The 6,155-nt window shown below is 47.0% G+C and overlaps 1 pseudogene; it reads left to right on the forward strand.

The window, feature by feature from the left end:
* Window positions 1-972: 972 nt before the first annotated feature.
* LOC119310066 lies at window positions 973-3,743 on the forward strand (annotated as a pseudogene).
* The last annotated feature ends 2,412 nt before the right edge of the window (window positions 3,744-6,155 follow it).

Below are 6,155 nucleotides of genomic sequence, written 5' to 3' on the forward strand. Positions count from 1 at the left end.
AAGGTTGAAGCTGGCGGGCGGCGCCCTGCGGCTATGCAGTGCCTGCCGGATGGTGTTGGAGTTGATGAGCGTCATCGATGGTCGTAGCTTCTCCCCCACTGGCTGCAGGACCAAATAGCCGCGAACGCCAGCAAAAAGGCCCTGTGAAACGCGGACGTGGGCCAGCTATGGCATGGCGTGGTGGTGGTTTTGGGGGGCGGCCTGGCTGGAAAGCGAGGAAGGCGGTCAAAAAATGGACGCCAACGGGTGGCAGCGGCGATGGCGGGGGCGAAGGGCGAGAATGGGAAGAGAAAGGGGGCGTCTGTACCACCGCCGGGCGGGCCAAGGGAGGATAAGGGCGCGCGTCTCGCTCGTCCATGCGATGTCCACCTCGACGCAAACGTGACCCAAAATTGGGCCGGAAATGGGTCGAAAGCGGGCGAAAAATGGGCGTTTATCTATTTGCTCCCGCGGGCCGCGTTTTGTGTCCGTTTAGCCCCAAACTGACGCGGCCGGACCATTTGGGTCATACCTTGGAGTTGGCCTTAGTGCTTGTATTTTTCTGGATTTAATTTAAGATTTTTGATGATGTGCATTCAATGGGAGAAGACGTTTCTGTTGAGTACGAGACGATGATGATAACTTCATTAATTTTAAAATGATATACCAGCTCAATTTCTCAAAGATGCTCGTAGAAGTAGGTTGCATGCTGTATGTGTTCGTAGCGGTGGGTGGTGTATGCACGTATTTGCAAACGTTTCTATTGAAAAGGCCTCCGAGTCACGACGACGGATAGCGAGTCACGGTGGCGGTGATCGATGTCGCACGTGGACGGCATGCATTTCCGTCGGCTGTTACTAGTAGTCGGAGTGTATATCCCCACAGGCCACAGCACTCGCACGCAACCAGCTGCCTCCGTCCGTCGCCTTTTCCTCCTCCTTCGCCGCAACTCCTGCAGGATTCGAGCCAGAGAGCGTGCACGCGAGACCACTGATGTCGACGGGAGCGGGAGCGGAGCCGGAGACGGACGACGGCTACGAGGCCGTCTTCAACGTGGAGGTCTTCTCTGACAGGGAGCTGCGGGTAGAGGTCGTCGGCCGCGACGACGACGCGCCCGCGTCCGGCGCCAGCCGCAAGCGCCGCCGCGAGGAGGACAAAGGTGCGTGCATTCAGGCCTCCGTTGGTGCGTCGGTCGGTGCCGTTGACTCATTTTTAGTCTTCTAATTTTCTTTAGTACTCTCCGTTTGGAAAAACTTGTCCCAAAACTGTCCCTCAAATGGAGGTAGGAGTATCTAGCATAAGTTAGTGCTAGATATATTCATTTAAAAGAGTACTTTCTTCTTCCGATAAAACTTGTCCCAAATCTGTTCCTTAAATTGATATATCTAGCATCAAATTAGTGTTAGATATAGTCATTTATACTTTCTCCATCCGAAAAAACTTATTTCAAATCTGTTCCTTAAATGGATGTATCTAGCATGAAGTTAGTGCTAGATATAGTCATTTAAAAGACAAACTTTTTCGGACTGAGGGAGTACCTTTTTTCTCCGGGGTGTTTCTTTATTTGTTTGTAACGTACATCCTCCATCGCAAATTACTAACGTCCACGTCTAGACAAACCTAACACAAAGTAATTTGGCAAGGAGGGTTATGATTCTTCATTAGCTAGTAATAAATTCGTCTGTACTCGCTTTTAAGGCAATTAATTTAGGTTTAAGTTTCTCATATTTGTGGGAAATTAGTTTTCCCAAAATGCGTATCTGATTTGTCCCGACGAAGCAATCAACAAACTTGTATCTATTCTTCGATCCGCTGCACTGCACATACTTGAATGCAACAGAACTTTATGTAGCATAATTTGTATTACCTCCGTTCCGAAAGGGTTCTTTTTTATTTGTTTTATTTGTCTACATGCGGATGTATCTAGCACTAGCGACTTTTTCAGGACGGGGCGGAGGGAGTATGTCTAGTAATTCTGTTATGTGCCTTCTTCTCCTAGTGTTGCATGTTACTCTATATTTATCCAACCTTAGTATTTTGCAGGTGATGATGGAGAAGATATTGGCTCATCTTGTACTGTGACGAGTACACCGGTTTTACGAGTTGAGACTATTTATGTCAGCTCGGCGATTCTTGCTGCAAAAAGTAGTTTCTTTTACAAGGTAATTCTGACGACCTACTGAAATGCATTTGTTCTATAATCTTTTGCTCATCTTTTTGATAAGCTTCATGGTTCTTAGCTTTTTTCAAATGGCATGAAAGAATCTGGCCAGAGGCAGGCAACAGTCAGAATTGCTGATTCAGGTAACAGTGTACTGTACTATTCTTTGCCTTTTTATAACTGCTGTAAATAGTTTGCCATTGTGATTTTATTATTGATGTATGCACCTTTGAATAAAAAATGTGAAAATTATAGAGGGGCCTGTTTAGAGTTACTTTGATAATTAATTGGCTACTCTCATTTCATCTACAGACTTCGCCTCCCAGGTTTCACAATTGATCATTACACTTCAGTAGTCATCTTTGCGTAAAACACTTGTTATTCTTTTTCTTTTCTACTTCTTTATTTATTGTTGTTACTGTTTGAGATTTATTGAACTGTTTCATCGATCCTTATGCCTCCTTGCTTTCATTTTCAACAGAGGAGAAAGCCTTCATGGAGGTGTTACGCTTTATGTATAGTGGAAAGTTGACAGCAACAACTGAGCCCATTCCTCTGGTTGATATACTGATGGCTGCTGACAAATTTGAGGCCGTTTCCTGCATGAAGCGTTGCGTTCAGCTTCTCATGGTCCTGCCTATGACTCCAGAATCTGCAGTGATGTGCCTAGATCTCCCATGTTCCATTTCAATGGTAGCAGACCTGACAGAGGCAGCCAAGAAATTCCTTGCCGAAAGGTACACGGAATTCCTGTCAAAAGAGTAAGTGATCCCATATTCCCATTGGATTGAGACACCTCACCTTTTTCCCATTATTAGGAAGCATGTGGACATTGTTTTCATAAAATCACATGTTTTTGCTGCACTGCAGGTTCCAAGATGAACTTATGAGGATGCCTCCTGCTGGGATTGAGGCCATCTTATCAAGGAATGACTTCGGGGTTGCTTCCGAAGTAGCCGTCTATGACTTCGTGCTCAGGTGGGCCTGTTCACCTTGCCCAAATTCTGAAGAAAGAAGGAACATCTCGAGTTCTCGGTTACTTCCACTAGTGCGTCTTGGTATGACCAATGCTGCCTTTTATTCTTGCCGCACTCTTAACTGGGCTGTGAAGCGTGAGCAGTGCCGCTCTCTGCGTAAACTGAAAACAGTACGCAGTCAGCCGTTCAGCTGGGAAGAGCATGTCTTCTCCCTCTCGGCATGCTGGCTTGGTCATGTTGGTCTCACTGTAGAGATGGTACGAAACAAAAGGGCCAGCAAGGACAGTACATTTTGAGTTTGAGGCAAAGAGAAAGCCGTTATTGCAGTTTGTGACCTGTCACACGGGCACCTTAACCAGTGACTGTCTGGGGTTTGTTGGGTCCATGCAACGCCTTGGTATTCCTTGGTCGGGGTTCATTGCTGACGACAGCCCCTTCTTCATCGACGACATGCTCCATCTGCGAGTTAAGCTCAAGATAATGCAGGAGCCCCAGTGATGCATGCGTCAACTGCTAGCTTGATGGGCCTCGCCCGAGTCCCTTTTTGCTCTTTGTGAGCGAGGAGGAGACATGAAGAAACCTGAACTTGATGCTGGAGACTTCACCATCTCACATACTCTTACCAGTATCGAAACCGTTATCTCTGCATGTGTGTGCTCTGCTATACACCGAAGGTGCTGACCAGTTAATGCTCTCTTTATTGTAAGTTGCTAATATATGTGTGGCTAAGGAGCTGACTGATTTGATGTAGTGGTATCCTTGGAATTTATATTATGTGATAATCTGTTGCTGGTGGACATTTTAGTACGTACTTCCTAGCAGTGGAACAGGAACGTTGGCAACTAGATGATATGTTGCGCGTTGCTGTGACAATTTTGTTAAAAAAAATGCATGATTTTGTGCTACATAAACAACTAAAACTAATGAAAAGAAAATACAAGAGTATTTTCGATTTACACTTCAAAAATATTTAACAACATATGAAGCATATAAAATGTATAAAAGAGGGGAGGACTATAGTGAGAGACAAGCAGGACTAGACTCCTTCGGCTCTCGCGACCGCGTCACCCCCGCAGGCGTCCGGACGCGCCTCTACCCCCTTTCCCAGAGGCCCTCCTCCACCCCCTTCCCTTCCCCCTTCCGCCATCGTCAGCGTGCACGGCGAGCCTGTCCCGGGTGGCGCCGGGGCCGGCAGCCCCTGCTTTTCCCCTCCCGAAGGCACTCCTGCATTGGGCGGTGCGTCTCCTGGTGGTGCGCTCAGGCGGCGCGGGTCCGGCAGGGCATCTTGGCATGGACAAGGGAGGTCGTTGTGCGGCGGCGCCCGCTCGGCCCAGATCTGGGCCCCATTTGGGCCTGGGCAGATCGGCAGATCCTATGTTGACGTCGAAGCCCCTGGAGGTGGATATGGCGAGTATGGAGTATGGGTGCGTTGTTGCAGCGTGATGAAGGAGGCTTTGGGGGCAATATTTGGGATGGGTCGGGCTCGGGAGGCCTGGTGTGCCTTTGCTGCCACGTCCAGTCGGCTACCGCGACGGCGCTGGAGGCAGTGACCTCCTACTCGACGGTAGTGGAGGTAGTTCCCTCCCGCGCGGCCTCGGTGTTGTCGTCCCCGATTACTTGCGATCCCTTTTTTTTCTTCTAGGCCTCATGATGGTGACCTCAGTGAGACCGTGAGAGTGGAGTCAAGACCATGGTGGCGCATGTTGATGGGCTGCAAGTTGGATGCAAGACTACGGATCGGGGTGGGTAGTGGTGTTTTTGGGTTGGGAGAAATCCATGCCGGCTCGCGGTGCCGCCATTCCTTCCTGAAGGACAGCGGATGTACCCATTCCCCATGTTCCCCCGTGTGCCAGGGGAAACCCTAGGACATGTCAGGCTTGGGCAGTGATCGGGACATAGCAGGTAACAAGTTTGGCTCTGATTGCGGGCAGCGAACACCCGCCAGGGCTGACACGGTTCCTCTCGGCAAGGGTGATTCCTCTGAACTAGGAATGCATTGGGCCTCTAAGTACAAGGGTTTGGTGCCCTCAAGTGGATGACATTAAGCTTTGTCGAACTAGTAGGAGAATAGCCAATTGTCAGTACCTGTACACATAAGTACTAAAACCCCTTGGCCCCTAACGAAACCAGTGATGTTGTCAATCTCACTAGCTTTGCTAGTTACAAGGATTAATTGCATAAGTGTATGAAAGATTTCATTTCAGCAAGGAAGTAAATAAAAACAATGAATTGTTAAAGAGAGCGTTGATCGAGGTTCAAATAATAGGAAGAAGAATGTACTCTGATTCATAGGTTCACTAGTGGTTTCTCTACAGAGAATGTACGCGTAATCAACTATGGGTGTCACGTTCCAAAAATATATAGACTGTTATTCAACTGCATCTATAGCTAATACTCCACCCAAGACTGTTATCCAGCCTGCATCTTAATGTATTACATAAAAACAGAATATTGCCTTAAGTACGATGACATGAAGTAGATGATATTTTTTCTTCACCCTGTTTTCAAAGGACAACTACGCAATCATCTTTTTATCCCTAATGGGAACAACACAATACAAGTCTTTTCCACTTCCTGTCACTAGGTAGATTATTTACAAGATTTAACCCAACTATCATTCACAACCCCCTCTTGAATATCACTCATCAAACTTGGCCACATAAATACAAATAGATCGGAGAGCATATATGAATAAGAGTTATGCAACAAAAAAACCAAATATACCTCAAAAAGATTCATGGATAAATCTGATTCTGATCACAAAGTTACAACTCATCATGCCGCAACAAACACACAAATATATTACATTAGATGGGTCACAATCTTGTAGGGAAGCTCATGAGATCTTTTTATTGATAAACATGTGAGACAAAACTGTTGGGGAACGTAGCAGAAATTCAAAATTTTCCTACGTATAACCAAGATCTATCTATGGAGAAACCAGCAACGAGGGGAAGGAGAGTGCATCTACATACCCTTGTAGATCGCTAAGCGGAAGCGTTCAAGAGAACGGGGTTGAAGGAGTCGTACTCGTCGTG

This window comes from Triticum dicoccoides, chromosome 5B (assembly GCF_002162155.2).
Source record: "Triticum dicoccoides isolate Atlit2015 ecotype Zavitan chromosome 5B, WEW_v2.0, whole genome shotgun sequence".
NCBI lineage: Eukaryota > Viridiplantae > Streptophyta > Magnoliopsida > Poales > Poaceae > Triticum > Triticum dicoccoides.